Source organism: Giraffa tippelskirchi, chromosome 9 (genome assembly GCF_054371585.1).
Source record: "Giraffa tippelskirchi isolate mGirTip1 chromosome 9, T2T-mGirTip1v1.2.pri, whole genome shotgun sequence".
NCBI classification, from domain to species: domain Eukaryota; kingdom Metazoa; phylum Chordata; class Mammalia; order Artiodactyla; family Giraffidae; genus Giraffa; species Giraffa tippelskirchi.
In genome coordinates, this window is record NC_137283.1 from 64,375,490 (window position 1) to 64,398,383 (window position 22,894).

Sequence of the window (22,894 nt, forward strand, 5' to 3'; positions counted from 1 at the left end):
TATGCATGTCTATTGTTAGCCTAGGTTTAAGTTTTAGGTTTTAGTTTTCAGTGAGATAAAGGATTGGGATTGGAGTTGCTGTGAGGGGAAGGGATAGGGGTGATGCTCTTGTTTCTGGTTCACTGAGTGATGTGAGTTCTTAGTCTCTTTTTCATATGAACCCCTCCTCATAGACACCACTTGCAAATAGTCTCTCATATTCAGTTTGCTACCTTTTAATTTGTGAATGCTTAGCTTTTTTTTGTTGCAAAGCTGTTCAATTGCATAGAAGCCCCTGATGTTCTTTGGTTTCCTGTTTCCCTTACTTGAAGAGACCCATTTTTGCTTCCCACACCAAATGTTAAGGAGCCTAAGGCACATGCTTATTTCAAGGAGTTTCAAACCTCCCTTGTGGCTCATCCGGTAAAGAGTCCACCTGCAAGGCGGGAGACCTGGGTTCGATTCCCGTGTTGGGAAATCCCCTGGAGAAGGGAAAAGCTACCCGCTCCAGTATTCTGGCCTGGAGAATCCCATGGCGTGTATAGTCCATGGGGTTGCAAAAAGTCAGACAAAACTGAGCGACTTTCACTTTCACTCAGAACTTCTAGCTTTGGGTTGACGTGTTTCACTGATTTTGTGGTGCTATGAGAACAAAAGGCAATGTGATTCTTCAGAGGCAGCCATCCAGTTTTGCCATGGCCCTTTCTTGAAGAGGCCTTTGTGTTCCCATTTGCATATTCTCCCCTCCTTTGTAGTGGGTGAATTGAGCATAGAAGCTTGGGTGTATTTCTTGGACTCTCAACTCTGTTGTATGGATCTGGATGCGTGTGTATGTTTGTGTGCCCAACACCACACTGTCCAGATGATCCTAGTGTAGCAGTCTAGTTGGCTATCAGGCATCCTGGTAGACCCATATCAGGCCTTCTTTCCTTAGACTGTACAGACAATATAGGCTCCTTTGTGTTTTCATACCCATTTTGGAGTTCCTTGGTTTAGTGCCCTGAGAACATTGCTTGGCAACTTGAGAGGAAGAGCACGGACCCTCTGGATTGCCTTTGGGGATGTGACATCATTTTACCAATAGGAATCCTTCCAATCCATGAGCCCAGCTTATTTTCCATCGGATCATGTGGATATCATCTTCTTTCATCCATCTCTTGCAGTTTTCTGAGACCAGGTCCTTCCCTCCTGGGTTAGATGGACTCCTGGGTATTTCCTCCTAGTGTATGTCATTGTCAATGGGGTTGATACTTACCTTCTCATTCTAAGAGTTTGTGGTGAGCATTGGAAATGCAAACGATTTTCCCCCCTTCCTCTCTGTCCATCTCTCTGAGCCACCAGGTAGAACAGGCGTAGTCAGGGTCACACGGGGCTCAGGGAGTGCAGCTAGACTGTGTTTCTCAGGCCCTCAGTGCTGGGCATCATTCGGTATAGTCTCCATGAACCTTCCTTGGTCTGGTGTCCCTTCAGACCTCTCCCTAGTTTTAATAACCTTGCTTGTGTTCTTTGTCTCTTTGGAGACACATCCTTTATCAGCTGTGTGTTTGCAAGTATTTGTCTGCCAGTGTGTGACGTATCCTTTGCTTTTTTTCGTAAGGTCTTTACCAGAGTGGAGACCTTTGATTTTGCACAGTCCACAGTATTGCCTTTTTGTGCATTGCCTTTCTGTATTGTTTCTGAAGACTCCAAGCTCATGTCTAGCCTCTGCTCGATTTTCTGCTGGATTTGTGAGATGTTTGGCATGGAAAATATGTCTCAGAAAAATTTGAAACGAATTTGGTGTAAGGTGTCAAGTTTCCATCCTCATTCATGTCATCCCCTCTGGTTTTCAATTCATCGCTCCTGAACTCCTTTGGAGACCTTGTGGGAAGTTTGGTTGCCTTTCAGTTTGAATTTCTGCTCTTGAATAGATTCACCCAGTTCTGCCAGCAGGGACACGGTAAAGGGTGAGTGAGGGGCAGCCTGCCCTCCCAGCACTGACCACACTGTGTGGTGAGTGTTGCTCTCCCCTCTGGGAGCCCCAGGCCACAGGCATCCCAGTGAGTAGCCAGCTCTGTTCGCAGCTGAAAGGAGTTAGTCTCTCAGGAGCCTCTGTGAGGTTGCCTTTGGGTCTCCCAGGGTGGGAGTTTACAGTGACAGGACCCATTGCACTGCAAGTGAAGTGAGAGCCCATATGACATCCGCCACTGCTCCTAAAGAGATGCACCTGAGGCCCCTTGAAGGTCCTGCACAGAGAGCTCTTTAGTGGACATGCTGGAAACTCTGTTTCCTCGTGGGCTGCCCAGGGCAGGCTCTCACCAGTCCAGACACAGACCACGGTGATGACCGGCTCTGCTCTCTCCAAAGGGTTTTCATTGGTGTGTATCCTCATCTGAGCAGTCAGGCCATGTGTACTGCCTCTCCTTGCAACTTCTAGGCCAGGGCTCCTAGGCTAGCACTCTCAGGTCTATCTTGTAGAACTAGGCTACACCGGCCAAGTGCATTGCCTGTCCTCGCAACTTCACAGCTCTCTTCTCTTCTTTACTGCACATTGATTTTCAAGAGTGTGTTTGGGCCACAAGGATGTTGGGTCTTTCTCTAGCCTTATCTCATGAAGTTGAGACAACCTCATTGTTTCTGGTTGTTCCCGTGCTCTGTTTTTCCCATTCTTTTCCTGGCTTCTTTCGGTAACTTTGTTTGTGCCTAAGGAAGAGCTCAGCATTTCTCTTCTGCCTGAGACATCACACAACAGTAATGCCCACCTGGAGATTAGTTGCCAAAAGGGCCTCGTTTTGCAGATGACATCTTGAAATCACCTGCACTGCCGTTTCTGATACACAAAGGCTGCCCTAAAGGAAATAAAGAACAAGTCCCAAGTCTAGTCTTAAAATATGTGGGCTGTCTAATGAAACCACCTTTTCTATGATTTCATTGATAGGCATTAACTGGAGACATCCAGAATATGGGAAGACACTGAGATATGAGAGAATTAAAGGTTGTCAGGGGCAAGGGAGGAACAGGGAGTGCTTGAGGTGAATACAGGATTTGCAGGGGGTGAGGGAGGGTTGGTTGTGGAGAATGAAAGAGTCCCAAACTAGAAAGTGGTGATGGTTGCAGAGGATTGTGAAGGTCCTTAATGCTCCAGAAGTGTACCACCTAACATCAATTTTATAGATTAAAAATGTAAGGAAAAAATACACAAATCTGTGACAAACAAAATAGAAATCAAGAAAATAAAATACAGAAAAACTGAATGAAAAGCTCAGGGGAAGCGAATTCAATCTCCACTGGGTAGAAAGTGAGTTGATGGCATCCACGGGTGGCAGAGAGGGATGGAGGATGCAAAGCCAAACCCTCCCCTGGACACGGTGTTTCCAGAAATGGAAATTTGGAAAGGGCTCTGGGTCTCTGTCCAGAGCAGGGGTCCATTCTCCTTGCAGAGGTGGGTCAATCATCGTGGGCATCTGGGTCTTGGGCAGAAGCCAGGGCAGGCTCTCCCTTCAGAGGTGTTCTCTTATCCCCTGACTCAGGTTCTCCTGCCAAAATCCGAGCACGGGCAGGCAGAAGCGAACATGGAGGTGGAGGTGGAGGTTCTCCCCCGGGGATTGGAGCATTGGTGCCTGGGCCTGAGGGTCCTGCTTGCACAGAGATCTGATCCTCCCAGTGTGCTGGCCAATACCCAGTTGGCCTGGTGTCTATGGGAAGGCATGTCTCAGGTCTCGATCTCCTCTCAGTGGATCCCTGAGTCCTGGACATGTAGCAACCACCTCTGTAGAGACAGGGCTGGGAAGTGGAGCCTGGTTGAACCTGGGGGCTGGTGCTGGAGCTGTGAGAGAATAAAAGGTTACCCACAGGCCTGCCTTTGCCCTTTGCCTCTCTGGAGACAATTCTACCCTGAGCTTTTGAGACAATTCTCAGTTTAGGAAGTCACAATAGGATGTCGTCCTGCCTGCAGTCCACCAAGCAGAAGGTCTGAGGCCAGCCTTTGCTCCAGGTCCAGCACCAGCTTTGGGGGACTCCTCCTGTGTAGCTTGGGGGACTCCTCCTGTGTAGCTCAGGACTCCTTCCCCACACACTCACATGCACCAGCACCTCCTCACCTCTGTGCTCACCGTGCTGGGCTCCTGGTCCTCCTGCTGCCTCAGAGGCAGAGGTTCTCAGTGCTCTGGGTCGGACCCGGGTGTGCTGAGCTCCGTGGCAGCCTGCGACTGGGCCGCCGGGTGTGTCTTGGGTGGTGTAGGGGCAGCAGGCCTTCCCTGCTTCCTCTTCAGTCCCAGTTGGGCTGAACCCTCTGTGGGCTCGCTCACCTGGAGGCGGCACTAGGCCTCAAGGGCGGGGGGTGGTGCTCCGACCCCTCCCTCGGGGAGGTGGATGGGGTGTCCCTCTCATCGGCCATATCCAGTGGGAAGCTCTGCAATGACAGTGACCATCAGCCAGCCCTGCTTGGAGTTTTCTGAGCTGGGCCTGCTCAGTATGGCTGTTGCTTCTGCCTACTCAAACTTTTGCTGCCAGTACCAACAGAGACGTGTATCTGCTCAGATACCTACCCGGGAGAATGGAGACCCACCTGAGGGTGTGAGGTCAGCCTGGGCGGCTGGTGTTGCCTGCCCTGTCCTCATCCCACCCAGCCTGCTTTCCCCTGGGATGTGGATACAACCGGCCCACAGACTTCTGACCCCACATCCGCCTCGGTTTGCTTGAGGCAGACACACCCCAAGAAACCCCCATCCACACACACAGGCAAAGGACCGAGTGTTTCCGGGTGGCATGGGAGAGGTGGCCTGGCCCGGCCTGGGGCTCCCTGTGTTACCTTTCTGTTTCTCTGGGCAAAGGGCCAGAGGCCTCTCGGCGGGGGCCCTGAGCCAGCGTCCAGAGGGTTCCCACACACTCTGCCTGTGAGCTCTCCTGAGGCCCCGGCCTCTGGGCAGGGGCAAACAGCAGAACATCTTGGCAGCAAGTGATCTGGCTGGGGCTCCTCTCCACTCTGGAGGCCTGGATACCTGTGTTCCGGGTTCTGTTGTTTTATGTTGCCAGGAAGTGACATCACTTCCTGGGGTTTGTGCTGAGGTCCCTTCCCCAAAGCTCCCCAAGAAATCTCTTGGTTTCTGACTGCTGAACCCCCCCGAGGCCATGTGCAGGCACAGAGACGCCCACACAGCCCACCCTACATCCTTGGGGAACCCTGGATGCAGCCAGGGCCTGAGCTCGGAGGACCCCGCTGCTCTCAGACCAGACCCCTTTTTCTCATAAGTGATGTGGTCCTGGACAAGCATATGCCCCTCAGGGTTTCCCCAGTCTCTCCATCTGCAGAGTCTGGATCACTCTCCCATCTGCCTCCTAGGTCTGTCGGCCTATGATCACCTCCGTGCCGTTCAACCTTGGGCTGATATGTCTCGGAGCTTGTGCACTGAGACTTCCAAAAGAAGAATTCAATATAGGGCTGACATACCACCGAATGGGGCAGAACATGGCCTGGATGGGTTCTGGACCTAGGAAAAGGCAGTCGTCTCGCCTTCCTGATATTTCAAGATCCCCCCCAACCCCCCCCCACACTGTGGGAGATCTTGAGGTAAGATTCAGACCTCTCCCCTCCAATATAGAACAACCTTCGTCACCCTCCTGTTCCACTGAGATTCTGGCTCAAGTGTCCCACCTCAGTCTCTAGGGGAGATCAAGGCTTCCCCTATGATGCCTCCCAGGCTTCTCTCTTTTACTCTCATCCTCTTGGGTCATTTCCCCCCTTGCAGTGTGAATGGGCCTCTCATTGTTTCAAACCTTGAGATTGATTCATGCAAATTCTGTGAAATCTTATCATTTATTTCCTCTCTCCTTTTTCAGTCTCTCTCTCTAGATGTGTCCGTTTGTTATCCTTTCTAAATTCAGTCTATTAATTTTTCCCTCTCTCTCTGTCTCTCTTCTGTATGCATGCCTATGAATATATGTATGCATGTCTATTGGTAGCCTAGGTTTAAGTTTTAGGTTTTAGTTTTCAGTGAGATAAAGGATTGGGATTGGAGTTGCTGTGAGGGGAAGGGATAGGGGTGATGCTCTTGTTTCTGGTTCACTGAGTGATGTGAGTTCTTAGTCTCTTTTTCATATGAACCCCTCCTCATAGACACCACTTGCAAATAGTCTCTCATATTCAGTTTGCTACCTTTTAATTTGTGAATGCTTAGCTTTTTTTTGTTGCAAAGCTGTTCAATTGCATAGAAGCCCCTGATGTTCTTTGGTTTCCTGTTTCCCTTACTTGAAGAGACCCATTTTTGCTTCCCACACCAAATGTTAAGGAGCCTAAGGCACATGCTTATTTCAAGGAGTTTCAAACCTCCCTTGTGGCTCATCCGGTAAAGAGTCCACCTGCAAGGCGGGAGACCTGGGTTCGATTCCCGGGTTGGGAAATCCCCTGGAGAAGGGAAAAGCTACCCGCTCCAGTATTCTGGCCTGGAGAATCCCATGGCGTGTATAGTCCATGGGGTTGCAAAAAGTCAGACAAAACTGAGCGACTTTCACTTTCACTCAGAACTTCTAGCTTTGGGTTGACGTGTTTCACTGATTTTGTGGTGCTATGAGAACAAAAGGCAATGTGATTCTTCAGAGGCAGCCATCCAGTTTTGCCATGGCCCTTTCTTGAAGAGGCCTTTGTGTTCCCATTTGCATATTCTCCCCTCCTTTGTAGTGGGTGAATTGAGCATAGAAGCTTGGGTGTATTTCTTGGACTCTCAACTCTGTTGTATGGATCTGGATGCGTGTGTATGTTTGTGTGCCCAACACCACACTGTCCAGATGATCCTAGTGTAGCAGTCTAGTTGGCTATCAGGCATCCTGGTAGACCCATATCAGGCCTTCTTTCCTTAGACTGTACAGACAATATAGGCTCCTTTGTGTTTTCATACCCATTTTGGAGTTCCTTGGTTTAGTGCCCTGAGAACATTGCTTGGCAACTTGAGAGGAAGAGCACGGACCCTCTGGATTGCCTTTGGGGATGTGACATCATTTTACCAATAGGAATCCTTCCAATCCATGAGCCCAGCTTATTTTCCATCGGATCATGTGGATATCATCTTCTTTCATCCATCTCTTGCAGTTTTCTGAGACCAGGTCCTTCCCTCCTGGGTTAGATGGACTCCTGGGTATTTCCTCCTAGTGTATGTCATTGTCAATGGGGTTGATACTTACCTTCTCATTCTAAGAGTTTGTGGTGAGCATTGGAAATGCAAACGATTTTCCCCCCTTCCTCTCTGTCCATCTCTCTGAGCCACCAGGTAGAACAGGCGTAGTCAGGGTCACACGGGGCTCAGGGAGTGCAGCTAGACTGTGTTTCTCAGGCCCTCAGTGCTGGGCATCATTCGGTATAGTCTCCATGAACCTTCCTTGGTCTGGTGTCCCTTCAGACCTCTCCCTAGTTTTAATAACCTTGCTTGTGTTCTTTGTCTCTTTGGAGACACATCCTTTATCAGCTGTGTGTTTGCAAGTATTTGTCTGCCAGTGTGTGACGTATCCTTTGCTTTTTTTCGTAAGGTCTTTACCAGAGTGGAGACCTTTGATTTTGCACAGTCCACAGTATTGCCTTTTTGTGCATTGCCTTTCTGTATTGTTTCTGAAGACTCCAAGCTCATGTCTAGCCTCTGCTCGATTTTCTGCTGGATTTGTGAGATGTTTGGCATGGAAAATATGTCTCAGAAAAATTTGAAACGAATTTGGTGTAAGGTGTCAAGTTTCCATCCTCATTCATGTCATCCCCTCTGGTTTTCAATTCATCGCTCCTGAACTCCTTTGGAGACCTTGTGGGAAGTTTGGTTGCCTTTCAGTTTGAATTTCTGCTCTTGAATAGATTCACCCAGTTCTGCCAGCAGGGACACGGTAAAGGGTGAGTGAGGGGCAGCCTGCCCTCCCAGCACTGACCACACTGTGTGGTGAGTGTTGCTCTCCCCTCTGGGAGCCCCAGGCCACAGGCATCCCAGTGAGTAGCCAGCTCTGTTCGCAGCTGAAAGGAGTTAGTCTCTCAGGAGCCTCTGTGAGGTTGCCTTTGGGTCTCCCAGGGTGGGAGTTTACAGTGACAGGACCCATTGCACTGCAAGTGAAGTGAGAGCCCATATGACATCCGCCACTGCTCCTAAAGAGATGCACCTGAGGCCCCTTGAAGGTCCTGCACAGAGAGCTCTTTAGTGGACATGCTGGAAACTCTGTTTCCTCGTGGGCTGCCCAGGGCAGGCTCTCACCAGTCCAGACACAGACCACGGTGATGACCGGCTCTGCTCTCTCCAAAGGGTTTTCATTGGTGTGTATCCTCATCTGAGCAGTCAGGCCATGTGTACTGCCTCTCCTTGCAACTTCTAGGCCAGGGCTCCTAGGCTAGCACTCTCAGGTCTATCTTGTAGAACTAGGCTACACCGGCCAAGTGCATTGCCTGTCCTCGCAACTTCACAGCTCTCTTCTCTTCTTTACTGCACATTGATTTTCAAGAGTGTGTTTGGGCCACAAGGATGTTGGGTCTTTCTCTAGCCTTATCTCATGAAGTTGAGACAACCTCATTGTTTCTGGTTGTTCCCGTGCTCTGTTTTTCCCATTCTTTTCCTGGCTTCTTTCGGTAACTTTGTTTGTGCCTAAGGAAGAGCTCAGCATTTCTCTTCTGCCTGAGACATCACACAACAGTAATGCCCACCTGGAGATTAGTTGCCAAAAGGGCCTCGTTTTGCAGATGACATCTTGAAATCACCTGCACTGCCGTTTCTGATACACAAAGGCTGCCCTAAAGGAAATAAAGAACAAGTCCCAAGTCTAGTCTTAAAATATGTGGGCTGTCTAATGAAACCACCTTTTCTATGATTTCATTGATAGGCATTAACTGGAGACATCCAGAATATGGGAAGACACTGAGATATGAGAGAATTAAAGGTTGTCAGGGGCAAGGGAGGAACAGGGAGTGCTTGAGGTGAATACAGGATTTGCAGGGGGTGAGGGAGGGTTGGTTGTGGAGAATGAAAGAGTCCCAAACTAGAAAGTGGTGATGGTTGCAGAGGATTGTGAAGGTCCTTAATGCTCCAGAAGTGTACCACCTAACATCAATTTTATAGATTAAAAATGTAAGGAAAAAATACACAAATCTGTGACAAACAAAATAGAAATCAAGAAAATAAAATACAGAAAACCTGAATGAAAAGAAGCTCAGGGGAAGCGAATTCAATCTCCACTGGGTAGAAAGTGAGTTGATGGCATCCACGGGTGGCAGAGAGGGATGGAGGATGCAAAGCCAAACCCTCCCCTGGACACGGTGTTTCCAGAAATGGAAATTTGGAAAGGGCTCTGGGTCTCTGTCCAGAGCAGGGGTCCATTCTCCTTGCAGAGGTGGGTCAATCATCGTGGGCATCTGGGTCTTGGGCAGAAGCCAGGGCAGGCTCTCCCTTCAGAGGTGTTCTCTTATCCCCTGACTCAGGTTCTCCTGCCAAAATCCGAGCACGGGCAGGCAGAAGCGAACATGGAGGTGGAGGTGGAGGTTCTCCCCCGGGGATTGGAGCATTGGTGCCTGGGCCTGAGGGTCCTGCTTGCACAGAGATCTGATCCTCCCAGTGTGCTGGCCAATACCCAGTTGGCCTGGTGTCTATGGGAAGGCATGTCTCAGGTCTCGATCTCCTCTCAGTGGATCCCTGAGTCCTGGACATGTAGCAACCACCTCTGTAGAGACAGGGCTGGGAAGTGGAGCCTGGTTGAACCTGGGGGCTGGTGCTGGAGCTGTGAGAGAATAAAAGGTTACCCACAGGCCTGCCTTTGCCCTTTGCCTCTCTGGAGACAATTCTACCCTGAGCTTTTGAGACAATTCTCAGTTTAGGAAGTCACAATAGGATGTCGTCCTGCCTGCAGTCCACCAAGCAGAAGGTCTGAGGCCAGCCTTTGCTCCAGGTCCAGCACCAGCTTTGGGGGACTCCTCCTGTGTAGCTTGGGGGACTCCTCCTGTGTAGCTCAGGACTCCTTCCCCACACACTCACATGCACCAGCACCTCCTCACCTCTGTGCTCACCGTGCTGGGCTCCTGGTCCTCCTGCTGCCTCAGAGGCAGAGGTTCTCAGTGCTCTGGGTCGGACCCGGGTGTGCTGAGCTCCGTGGCAGCCTGCGACTGGGCCGCCGGGTGTGTCTTGGGTGGTGAAGGGGCAGCAGGCCTTCCCTGCTTCCTCTTCAGTCCCAGTTGGGCTGAACCCTCTGTGGGCTCGCTCACCTGGAGGCGGCACTAGGCCTCAAGGGCGGGGGGTGGTGCTCCGACCCCTCCCTCGGGGAGGTGGATGGGGTGTCCCTCTCATCGGCCATATCCAGTGGGAAGCTCTGCAATGACAGTGACCATCAGCCAGCCCTGCTTGGAGTTTTCTGAGCTGGGCCTGCTCAGTATGGCTGTTGCTTCTGCCTACTCAAACTTTTGCTGCCAGTACCAACAGAGACGTGTATCTGCTCAGATACCTACCCGGGAGAATGGAGACCCACCTGAGGGTGTGAGGTCAGCCTGGGCGGCTGGTGTTGCCTGCCCTGTCCTCATCCCACCCAGCCTGCTTTCCCCTGGGATGTGGATACAACCGGCCCACAGACTTCTGACCCCACATCCGCCTCGGTTTGCTTGAGGCAGACACACCCCAAGAAACCCCCATCCACACACACAGGCAAAGGACCGAGTGTTTCCGGGTGGCATGGGAGAGGTGGCCTGGCCCGGCCTGGGGCTCCCTGTGTTACCTTTCTGTTTCTCTGGGCAAAGGGCCAGAGGCCTCTCGGCGGGGGCCCTGAGCCAGCGTCCAGAGGGTTCCCACACACTCTGCCTGTGAGCTCTCCTGAGGCCCCGGCCTCTGGGCAGGGGCAAACAGCAGAACATCTTGGCAGCAAGTGATCTGGCTGGGGCTCCTCTCCACTCTGGAGGCCTGGATACCTGTGTTCCGGGTTCTGTTGTTTTATGTTGCCAGGAAGTGACATCACTTCCTGGGGTTTGTGCTGAGGTCCCTTCCCCAAAGCTCCCCAAGAAATCTCTTGGTTTCTGACTGCTGAACCCCCCCGAGGCCATGTGCAGGCACAGAGACGCCCACACAGCCCACCCTACATCCTTGGGGAACCCTGGATGCAGCCAGGGCCTGAGCTCGGAGGACCCCGCTGCTCTCAGACCAGACCCCTTTTTCTCATAAGTGATGTGGTCCTGGACAAGCATATGCCCCTCAGGGTTTCCCCAGTCTCTCCATCTGCAGAGTCTGGATCACTCTCCCATCTGCCTCCTAGGTCTGTCGGCCTATGATCACCTCCGTGCCGTTCAACCTTGGGCTGATATGTCTCGGAGCTTGTGCACTGAGACTTCCAAAAGAAGAATTCAATATAGGGCTGACATACCACCGAATGGGGCAGAACATGGCCTGGATGGGTTCTGGACCTAGGAAAAGGCAGTCGTCTCGCCTTCCTGATATTTCAAGATCCCCCCCAACCCCCCCCCCACACTGTGGGAGATCTTGAGGTAAGATTCAGACCTCTCCCCTCCAATATAGAACAACCTTCGTCACCCTCCTGTTCCACTGAGATTCTGGCTCAAGTGTCCCACCTCAGTCTCTAGGGGAGATCAAGGCTTCCCCTATGATGCCTCCCAGGCTTCTCTCTTTTACTCTCATCCTCTTGGGTCATTTCCCCCCTTGCAGTGTGAATGGGCCTCTCATTGTTTCAAACCTTGAGATTGATTCATGCAAATTCTGTGAAATCTTATCATTTATTTCCTCTCTCCTTTTTCAGTCTCTCTCTCTAGATGTGTCCGTTTGTTATCCTTTCTAAATTCAGTCTATTAATTTTTCCCTCTCTCTCTGTCTCTCTTGTGTATGCATGCCTATGAATATATGTATGCATGTCTATTGGTAGCCTAGGTTTAAGTTTTAGGTTTTAGTTTTCAGTGAGATAAAGGATTGGGATTGGAGTTGCTGTGAGGGGAAGGGATAGGGGTGATGCTCTTGTTTCTGGTTCACTGAGTGATGTGAGTTCTTAGTCTCTTTTTCATATGAACCCCTCCTCATAGACACCACTTGCAAATAGTCTCTCATATTCAGTTTGCTACCTTTTAATTTGTGAATGCTTAGCTTTTTTTTGTTGCAAAGCTGTTCAATTGCATAGAAGCCCCTGATGTTCTTTGGTTTCCTGTTTCCCTTACTTGAAGAGACCCATTTTTGCTTCCCACACCAAATGTTAAGGAGCCTAAGGCACATGCTTATTTCAAGGAGTTTCAAACCTCCCTTGTGGCTCATCCGGTAAAGAGTCCACCTGCAAGGCGGGAGACCTGGGTTCGATTCCCGGGTTGGGAAATCCCCTGGAGAAGGGAAAAGCTACCCGCTCCAGTATTCTGGCCTGGAGAATCCCATGGCGTGTATAGTCCATGGGGTTGCAAAAAGTCAGACAAAACTGAGCGACTTTCACTTTCACTCAGAACTTCTAGCTTTGGGTTGACGTGTTTCACTGATTTTGTGGTGCTATGAGAACAAAAGGCAATGTGATTCTTCAGAGGCAGCCATCCAGTTTTGCCATGGCCCTTTCTTGAAGAGGCCTTTGTGTTCCCATTTGCATATTCTCCCCTCCTTTGTAGTGGGTGAATTGAGCATAGAAGCTTGGGTGTATTTCTTGGACTCTCAACTCTGTTGTATGGATCTGGATGCGTGTGTATGTTTGTGTGCCCAACACCACACTGTCCAGATGATCCTAGTGTAGCAGTCTAGTTGGCTATCAGGCATCCTGGTAGACCCATATCAGGCCTTCTTTCCTTAGACTGTACAGACAATATAGGCTCCTTTGTGTTTTCATACCCATTTTGGAGTTCCTTGGTTTAGTGCCCTGAGAACATTGCTTGGCAACTTGAGAGGAAGAGCACGGACCCTCTGGATTGCCTTCGGGGATGTGACATCATTTTACCAATAGGAATCCTTCCAATCCATGAGCTCAGCTTATTTTCCATCGGATCATGTGGATATCATCTTCTTTCATCCATCTCTTGCAGTTTTCTGAGACCAGGTCCTTCCCTCCTGGGTTAGATGGACTCCTGGGTATTTCCTCCTAGTGTATGTCATTGTCAATGGGGTTGATACTTACCTTCTCATTCTAAGAGTTTGTGGTGAGCATTGGAAATGCAAACGATTTTCCCCCCTTCCTCTCTGTCCATCTCCCTGAGCCACCAGGTAGAACAGGCGTAGTCAGGGTCACACGGGGCTCAGGGAGTGCAGCTAGACTGTGTTTCTCAGGCCCTCAGTGCTGGGCATCATTCGGTATAGTCTCCATGAACCTTCCTTGGTCTGGTGTCCCTTCAGACCTCTCCCTAGTTTTAATAACCTTGCTTGTGTTCTTTGTCTCTTTGGAGACACATCCTTTATCAGCTGTGTGTTTGCAAGTATTTGTCTGCCAGTGTGTGACGTATCCTTTGCTTTTTTTCGTAAGGTCTTTACCAGAGTGGAGACCTTTGATTTTGCACAGTCCACAGTATTGCCTTTTTGTGCATTGCCTTTCTGTATTGTTTCTGAAGACTCCAAGCTCATGTCTAGCCTCTGCTCGATTTTCTGCTGGATTTGTGAGATGTTTGGCATGGAAAATATGTCTCAGAAAAATTTGAAACGAATTTGGTGTAAGGTGTCAAGTTTCCATCCTCATTCATGTCATCCCCTCTGGTTTTCAATTCATCGCTCCTGAACTCCTTTGGAGACCTTGTGGGAAGTTTGGTTGCCTTTCAGTTTGAATTTCTGCTCTTGAATAGATTCACCCAGTTCTGCCAGCAGGGACACGGTAAAGGGTGAGTGAGGGGCAGCCTGCCCTCCCAGCACTGACCACACTGTGTGGTGAGTGTTGCTCTCCCCTCTGGGAGCCCCAGGCCACAGGCATCCCAGTGAGTAGCCAGCTCTGTTCGCAGCTGAAAGGAGTTAGTCTCTCAGGAGCCTCTGTGAGGTTGCCTTTGGGTCTCCCAGGGTGGGAGTTTACAGTGACAGGACCCATTGCACTGCAAGTGAAGTGAGAGCCCATATGACATCCGCCACTGCTCCTAAAGAGATGCACCTGAGGCCCCTTGAAGGTCCTGCACAGAGAGCTCTTTAGTGGACATGCTGGAAACTCTGTTTCCTCGTGGGCTGCCCAGGGCAGGCTCTCACCAGTCCAGACACAGACCACGGTGATGACCGGCTCTGCTCTCTCCAAAGGGTTTTCATTGGTGTGTATCCTCATCTGAGCAGTCAGGCCATGTGTACTGCCTCTCCTTGCAACTTCTAGGCCAGGGCTCCTAGGCTAGCACTCTCAGGTCTAACTTGTAGAACTAGGCTACACCGGCCAAGTGCATTGCCTGTCCTCGCAACTTCACAGCTCTCTTCTCTTCTTTACTGCACATTGATTTTCAAGAGTGTGTTTGGGCCACAAGGATGTTGGGTCTTTCTCTAGCCTTATCTCATGAAGTTGAGACAACCTCATTGTTTCTGGTTGTTCCCGTGCTCTGTTTTTCCCATTCTTTTCCTGGCTTCTTTCGGTAACTTTGTTTGTGCCTAAGGAAGAGCTCAGCATTTCTCTTCTGCCTGAGACATCACACAACAGTAATGCCCACCTGGAGATTAGTTGCCAAAAGGGCCTCGTTTTGCAGATGACATCTTGAAATCACCTGCACTGCCGTTTCTGATACACAAAGGCTGCCCTAAAGGAAATAAAGAACAAGTCCCAAGTCTAGTCTTAAAATATGTGGGCTGTCTAATGAAACCACCTTTTCTATGATTTCATTGATAGGCATTAACTGGAGACATCCAGAATATGGGAAGACACTGAGATATGAGAGAATTAAAGGTTGTCAGGGGCAAGGGAGGAACAGGGAGTGCTTGAGGTGAATACAGGATTTGCAGGGGGTGAGGGAGGGTTGGTTGTGGAGAATGAAAGAGTCCCAAACTAGAAAGTGGTGATGGTTGCAGAGGATTGTGAAGGTCCTTAATGCTCCAGAAGTGTACCACCTAACATCAATTTTATAGATTAAAAATGTAAGGAAAAAATACACAAATCTGTGACAAACAAAATAGAAATCAAGAAAATAAAATACAGAAAAACTGAATGAAAAGCTCAGGGGAAGCGAATTCAATCTCCACTGGGTAGAAAGTGAGTTGATGGCATCCACGGGTGGCAGAGAGGGATGGAGGATGCAAAGCCAAACCCTCCCCTGGACACGGTGTTTCCAGAAATGGAAATTTGGAAAGGGCTCTGGGTCTCTGTCCAGAGCAGGGGTCCATTCTCCTTGCAGAGGTGGGTCAATCATCGTGGGCATCTGGGTCTTGGGCAGAAGCCAGGGCAGGCTCTCCCTTCAGAGGTGTTCTCTTATCCCCTGACTCAGGTTCTCCTGCCAAAATCCGAGCACGGGCAGGCAGAAGCGAACATGGAGGTGGAGGTGGAGGTTCTCCCCCGGGGATTGGAGCATTGGTGCCTGGGCCTGAGGGTCCTGCTTGCACAGAGATCTGATCCTCCCAGTGTGCTGGCCAATACCCAGTTGGCCTGGTGTCTATGGGAAGGCATGTCTCAGGTCTCGATCTCCTCTCAGTGGATCCCTGAGTCCTGGACATGTAGCAACCACCTCTGTAGAGACAGGGCTGGGAAGTGGAGCCTGGTTGAACCTGGGGGCTGGTGCTGGAGCTGTGAGAGAATAAAAGGTTACCCACAGGCCTGCCTTTGCCCTTTGCCTCTCTGGAGACAATTCTACCCTGAGCTTTTGAGACAATTCTCAGTTTAGGAAGTCACAATAGGATGTCGTCCTGCCTGCAGTCCACCAAGCAGAAGGTCTGAGGCCAGCCTTTGCTCCAGGTCCAGCACCAGCTTTGGGGGACTCCTCCTGTGTAGCTTGGGGGACTCCTCCTGTGTAGCTCAGGACTCCTTCCCCACACACTCACATGCACCAGCACCTCCTCACCTCTGTGCTCACCGTGCTGGGCTCCTGGTCCTCCTGCTGCCTCAGAGGCAGAGGTTCTCAGTGCTCTGGGTCGGACCCGGGTGTGCTGAGCTCCGTGGCAGCCTGCGACTGGGCCGCCGGGTGTGTCTTGGGTGGTGAAGGGGCAGCAGGCCTTCCCTGCTTCCTCTTCAGTCCCAGTTGGGCTGAACCCTCTGTGGGCTCGCTCACCTGGAGGCGGCACTAGGCCTCAAGGGCGGGGGGTGGTGCTCCGACCCCTCCCTCGGGGAGGTGGATGGGGTGTCCCTCTCATCGGCCATATCCAGTGGGAAGCTCTGCAATGACAGTGACCATCAGCCAGCCCTGCTTGGAGTTTTCTGAGCTGGGCCTGCTCAGTATGGCTGTTGCTTCTGCCTACTCAAACTTTTGCTGCCAGTACCAACAGAGACGTGTATCTGCTCAGATACCTACCCGGGAGAATGGAGACCCACCTGAGGGTGTGAGGTCAGCCTGGGCGGCTGGTGTTGCCTGCCCTGTCCTCATCCCACCCAGCCTGCTTTCCCCTGGGATGTGGATACAACCGGCCCACAGACTTCTGACCCCACATCCGCCTCGGTTTGCTTGAGGCAGACACACCCCAAGAAACCCCCATCCACACACACAGGCAAAGGACCGAGTGTTTCCGGGTGGCATGGGAGAGGTGGCCTGGCCCGGCCTGGGGCTCCCTGTGTTACCTTTCTGTTTCTCTGGGCAAAGGGCCAGAGGCCTCTCGGCGGGGGCCCTGAGCCAGCGTCCAGAGGGTTCCCACACACTCTGCCTGTGAGCTCTCCTGAGGCCCCGGCCTCTGGGCAGGGGCAAACAGCAGAACATCTTGGCAGCAAGTGATCTGGCTGGGGCTCCTCTCCACTCTGGAGGCCTGGATACCTGTGTTCCGGGTTCTGTTGTTTTATGTTGCCAGGAAGTGACATCACTTCCTGGGGTTTGTGCTGAGGTCCCTTCCCCAAAGCTCCCCAAGAAATCTCTTGGTTTCTGACTGCTGAACCCCCCCGAGGCCATGTGCAGGCACAGAGACGCCCACACAGCCCACCCTACATCCTTGGGGAACCCTGGATGCAGCCAGGGCCTGAGCTCGGAGGACCCCGCTGCTCTCAGACCAGACCCCTTTTTCTCATAAGTGATGTGGTCCTGGACAAGCATATGCCCCTCAGGGTTTCCCCAGTCTCTCCATCTGCAGAGTCTGGATCACTCTCCCATCTGCCTCCTAGGTCTGTCGGCCTATGATCACCTCCGTGCCGTTCAACCTTGGGCTGATATGTCTCGGAGCTTGTGCACTGAGACTTCCAAAAGAAGAATTCAATATACGGCTGACATACCACCGAATGGGGCAGAACATGGCCTGGATGGGTTCTGGACCTAGGAAAAGGCAGTCGTCTCGCCTTCCTGATATTTCAAGATCCCCCCCAACCCCCCCCCCACACTGTGGGAGATCTTGAGGTAAGATTCAGACCTCTCCCCTCCAATATAGAACAACCTTCGTCACCCTCCTGTTCCACTGAGATTCTGGCTCAAGTGTCCCACCTCAGTCTCTAGGGGAGATCAAGGCTTCCCCTATGATGCCTCCCAGGCTTCTCTCTTTTACTCTCATCCTTTTGGGTCATTTCCCCCCTTGCAGTGTGAATGGGCCTCTCATTGTTTCAAACCTTGAGATTGATTCATGCAAATTCTGTGAAATCTTATCATTTATTTCCTCTCTCCTTTTTCAGTCTCTCTCTCTAGATGTGTCCGTTTGTTATCCTTTCTAAATTCAGTCTATTAATTTTTCCCTCTCTCTCTGTCTCTCTTGTGTATGCATGCCTATGAATATATGTATGCATGTCTATTGGTAGCCTAGGTTTAAGTTTTAGGTTTTAGTTTTCAGTGAGATAAAGGATTGGGATTGGAGTTGCTGTGAGGGGAAGGGATAGGGGTGATGCTCTTGTTTCTGGTTCACTGAGTGATGTGAGTTCTTAGTCTCTTTTTCATATGAACCCCTCCTCATAGACACCACTTGCAAATAGTCTCTCATATTCAGTTTGCTACCTTTTAATTTGTGAATGCTTAGCTTTTTTTTGTTGCAAAGCTGTTCAATTGCATAGAAGCCCCTGATGTTCTTTGGTTTCCTGTTTCCCTTACTTGAAGAGACCCATTTTTGCTTCCCACAACAAATGTTAAGGAGCCTAAGGCACATGCTTATTTCAAGGAGTTTCAAACCTCCCTTGTGGCTCATCCGGTAAAGAGTCCACCTGCAAGGCGGGAGACCTGGGTTCGATTCCCGGGTTGGGAAATCCCCTGGAGAAGGGAAAAGCTACCCGCTCCAGTATTCTGGCCTGGAGAATCCCATGGCGTGTATAGTCCATGGGGTTGCAAAAAGTCAGACAAAACTGAGCGACTTTCACTTTCACTCAGAACTTCTAGCTTTGGGTTGACGTGTTTCACTGATTTTGTGGTGCTATGAGAACAAAAGGCAATGTGATTCTTCAGAGGCAGCCATCCAGTTTTGCCATGGCCCTTTCTTGAAGAGGCCTTTGTGTTCCCATTTGCATATTCTCCCCTCCTTTGTAGTGGGTGAATTGAGCATAGAAGCTTGGGTGTATTTCTTGGACTCTCAACTCTGTTGTATGGATCTGGATGCGTGTGTATGTTTGTGTGCCCAACACCACACTGTCCAGATGATCCTAGTGTAGCAGTCTAGTTGGCTATCAGGCATCCTGGTAGACCCATATCAGGCCTTCTTTCCTTAGACTGTACAGACAATATAGGCTCCTTTGTGTTTTCATACCCATTTTGGAGTTCCTTGGTTTAGTGCCCTGAGAACATTGCTTGGCAACTTGAGAGGAAGAGCACGGACCCTCTGGATTGCCTTCGGGGATGTGACATCATTTTACCAATAGGAATCCTTCCAATCCATGAGCTCAGCTTATTTTCCATCGGATCATGTGGATATCATCTTCTTTCATCCATCTCTTGCAGTTTTCTGAGACCAGGTCCTTCCCTCCTGGGTTAGATGGACTCCTGGGTATTTCCTCCTAGTGTATGTCATTGTCAATGGGGTTGATACTTACCTTCTCATTCTAAGAGTTTGTGGTGAGCATTGGAAATGCAAACGATTTTCCCCCCTTCCTCTCTGTCCATCTCCCTGAGCCACCAGGTAGAACAGGCGTAGTCAGGGTCACACGGGGCTCAGGGAGTGCAGCTAGACTGTGTTTCTCAGGCCCTCAGTGCTGGGCATCATTCGGTATAGTCTCCATGAACCTTCCTTGGTCTGGTGTCCCTTCAGACCTCTCCCTAGTTTTAATAACCTTGCTTGTGTTCTTTGTCTCTTTGGAGACACATCCTTTATCAGCTGTGTGTTTGCAAGTATTTGTCTGCCAGTGTGTGACGTATCCTTTGCTTTTTTTCGTAAGGTCTTTACCAGAGTGGAGACCTTTGATTTTGCACAGTCCACAGTATTGCCTTTTTGTGCATTGCCTTTCTGTATTGTTTCTGAAGACTCCAAGCTCATGTCTAGCCTCTGCTCGATTTTCTGCTGGATTTGTGAGATGTTTGGCATGGAAAATATGTCTCAGAAAAATTTGAAACGAATTTGGTGTAAGGTGTCAAGTTTCCATCCTCATTCATGTCATCCCCTCTGGTTTTCAATTCATCGCTCCTGAACTCCTTTGGAGACCTTGTGGGAAGTTTGGTTGCCTTTCAGTTTGAATTTCTGCTCTTGAATAGATTCACCCAGTTCTGCCAGCAGGGACACGGTAAAGGGTGAGTGAGGGGCAGCCTGCCCTCCCAGCACTGACCACACTGTGTGGTGAGTGTTGCTCTCCCCTCTGGGAGCCCCAGGCCACAGGCATCCCAGTGAGTAGCCAGCTCTGTTCGCAGCTGAAAGGAGTTAGTCTCTCAGGAGCCTCTGTGAGGTTGCCTTTGGGTCTCCCAGGGTGGGAGTTTACAGTGACAGGACCCATTGCACTGCAAGTGAAGTGAGAGCCCATATGACATCCGCCACTGCTCCTAAAGAGATGCACCTGAGGCCCCTTGAAGGTCCTGCACAGAGAGCTCTTTAGTGGACATGCTGGAAACTCTGTTTCCTCGTGGGCTGCCCAGGGCAGGCTCTCACCAGTCCAGACACAGACCACGGTGATGACCGGCTCTGCTCTCTCCAAAGGGTTTTCATTGGTGTGTATCCTCATCTGAGCAGTCAGGCCATGTGTACTGCCTCTCCTTGCAACTTCTAGGCCAGGGCTCCTAGGCTAGCACTCTCAGGTCTAACTTGTAGAACTAGGCTACACCGGCCAAGTGCATTGCCTGTCCTCGCAACTTCACAGCTCTCTTCTCTTCTTTACTGCACATTGATTTTCAAGAGTGTGTTTGGGCCACAAGGATGTTGGGTCTTTCTCTAGCCTTATCTCATGAAGTTGAGACAACCTCATTGTTTCTGGTTGTTCCCGTGCTCTGTTTTTCCCATTCTTTTCCTGGCTTCTTTCGGTAACTTTGTTTGTGCCTAAGGAAGAGCTCAGCATTTCTCTTCTGCCTGAGACATCACACAACAGTAATGCCCACCTGGAGATTAGTTGCCAAAAGGGCCTCGTTTTGCAGATGACATCTTGAAATCACCTGCACTGCCGTTTCTGATACACAAAGGCTGCCCTAAAGGAAATAAAGAACAAGTCCCAAGTCTAGTCTTAAAATATGTGGGCTGTCTAATGAAACCACCTTTTCTATGATTTCATTGATAGGCATTAACTGGAGACATCCAGAATATGGGAAGACACTGAGATATGAGAGAATTAAAGGTTGTCAGGGGCAAGGGAGGAACAGGGAGTGCTTGAGGTGAATACAGGATTTGCAGGGGGTGAGGGAGGGTTGGTTGTGGAGAATGAAAGAGTCCCAAACTAGAAAGTGGTGATGGTTGCAGAGGATTGTGAAGGTCCTTAATGCTCCAGAAGTGTACCACCTAACATCAATTTTATAGATTAAAAATGTAAGGAAAAAATACACAAATCTGTGACAAACAAAATAGAAATCAAGAAAATAAAATACAGAAAACCTGAATGAAAAGAAGCTCAGGGGAAGCGAATTCAATCTCCACTGGGTAGAAAGTGAGTTGATGGCATCCACGGGTGGCAGAGAGGGATGGAGGATGCAAAGCCAAACCCTCCCCTGGACACGGTGTTTCCAGAAATGGAAATTTGGAAAGGGCTCTGGGTCTCTGTCCAGAGCAGGGGTCCATTCTCCTTGCAGAGGTGGGTCAATCATCGTGGGCATCTGGGTCTTGGGCAGAAGCCAGGGCAGGCTCTCCCTTCAGAGGTGTTCTCTTATCCCCTGACTCAGGTTCTCCTGCCAAAATCCGAGCACGGGCAGGCAGAAGCGAACATGGAGGTGGAGGTGGAGGTTCTCCCCCGGGGATTGGAGCATTGGTGCCTGGGCCTGAGGGTCCTGCTTGCACAGAGATCTGATCCTCCCAGTGTGCTGGCCAATACCCAGTTGGCCTGGTGTCTATGGGAAGGCATGTCTCAGGTCTCGATCTCCTCTCAGTGGATCCCTGAGTCCTGGACATGTAGCAACCACCTCTGTAGAGACAGGGCTGGGAAGTGGAGCCTGGTTGAACCTGGGGGCTGGTGCTGGAGCTGTGAGAGAATAAAAGGTTACCCACAGGCCTGCCTTTGCCCTTTGCCTCTCTGGAGACAATTCTACCCTGAGCTTTTGAGACAATTCTCAGTTTAGGAAGTCACAATAGGATGTCGTCCTGCCTGCAGTCCACCAAGCAGAAGGTCTGAGGCCAGCCTTTGCTCCAGGTCCAGCACCAGCTTTGGGGGACTCCTCCTGTGTAGCTTGGGGGACTCCTCCTGTGTAGCTCAGGACTCCTTCCCCACACACTCACATGCACCAGCACCTCCTCACCTCTGTGCTCACCGTGCTGGGCTCCTGGTCCTCCTGCTGCCTCAGAGGCAGAGGTTCTCAGTGCTCTGGGTCGGACCCGGGTGTGCTGAGCTCCGTGGCAGCCTGCGACTGGGCCGCCGGGTGTGTCTTGGGTGGTGAAGGGGCAGCAGGCCTTCCCTGCTTCCTCTTCATTCCCAGTTGGGCTGAACCCTCTGTGGGCTCGCTCACCTGGAGGCGGCACTAGGCCTCAAGGGCGGGGGGTGGTGCTCCGACCCCTCCCTCGGGGAGGTGGATGGGGTGTCCCTCTCATCGGCCATATCCAGTGGGAAGCTCTGCAATGACAGTGACCATCAGCCAGCCCTGCTTGGAGTTTTCTGAGCTGGGCCTGCTCAGTATGGCTGTTGCTTCTGCCTACTCAAACTTTTGCTGCCAGTACCAACAGAGACGTGTATCTGCTCAGATACCTACCCGGGAGAATGGAGACCCACCTGAGGGTGTGAGGTCAGCCTGGGCGGCTGGTGTTGCCTGCCCTGTCCTCATCCCACCCAGCCTGCTTTCCCCTGGGATGTGGATACAACCGGCCCACAGACTTCTGACCCCACATCCGCCTCGGTTTGCTTGAGGCAGACACACCCCAAGAAACCCCCATCCACACACACAGGCAAAGGACCGAGTGTTTCCGGGTGGCATGGGAGAGGTGGCCTGGCCCGGCCTGGGGCTCCCTGTGTTACCTTTCTGTTTCTCTGGGCAAAGGGCCAGAGGCCTCTCGGCGGGGGCCCTGAGCCAGCGTCCAGAGGGTTCCCACACACTCTGCCTGTGAGCTCTCCTGAGGCCCCGGCCTCTGGGCAGGGGCAAACAGCAGAACATCTTGGCAGCAAGTGATCTGGCTGGGGCTCCTCTCCACTCTGGAGGCCTGGATACCTGTGTTCCGGGTTCTGTTGTTTTATGTTGCCAGGAAGTGACATCACTTCCTGGGGTTTGTGCTGAGGTCCCTTCCCCAAAGCTCCCCAAGAAATCTCTTGGTTTCTGACTGCTGAACCCCCCCGAGGCCATGTGCAGGCACAGAGACGCCCACACAGCCCACCCTACATCCTTGGGGAACCCTGGATGCAGCCAGGGCCTGAGCTCGGAGGACCCCGCTGCTCTCAG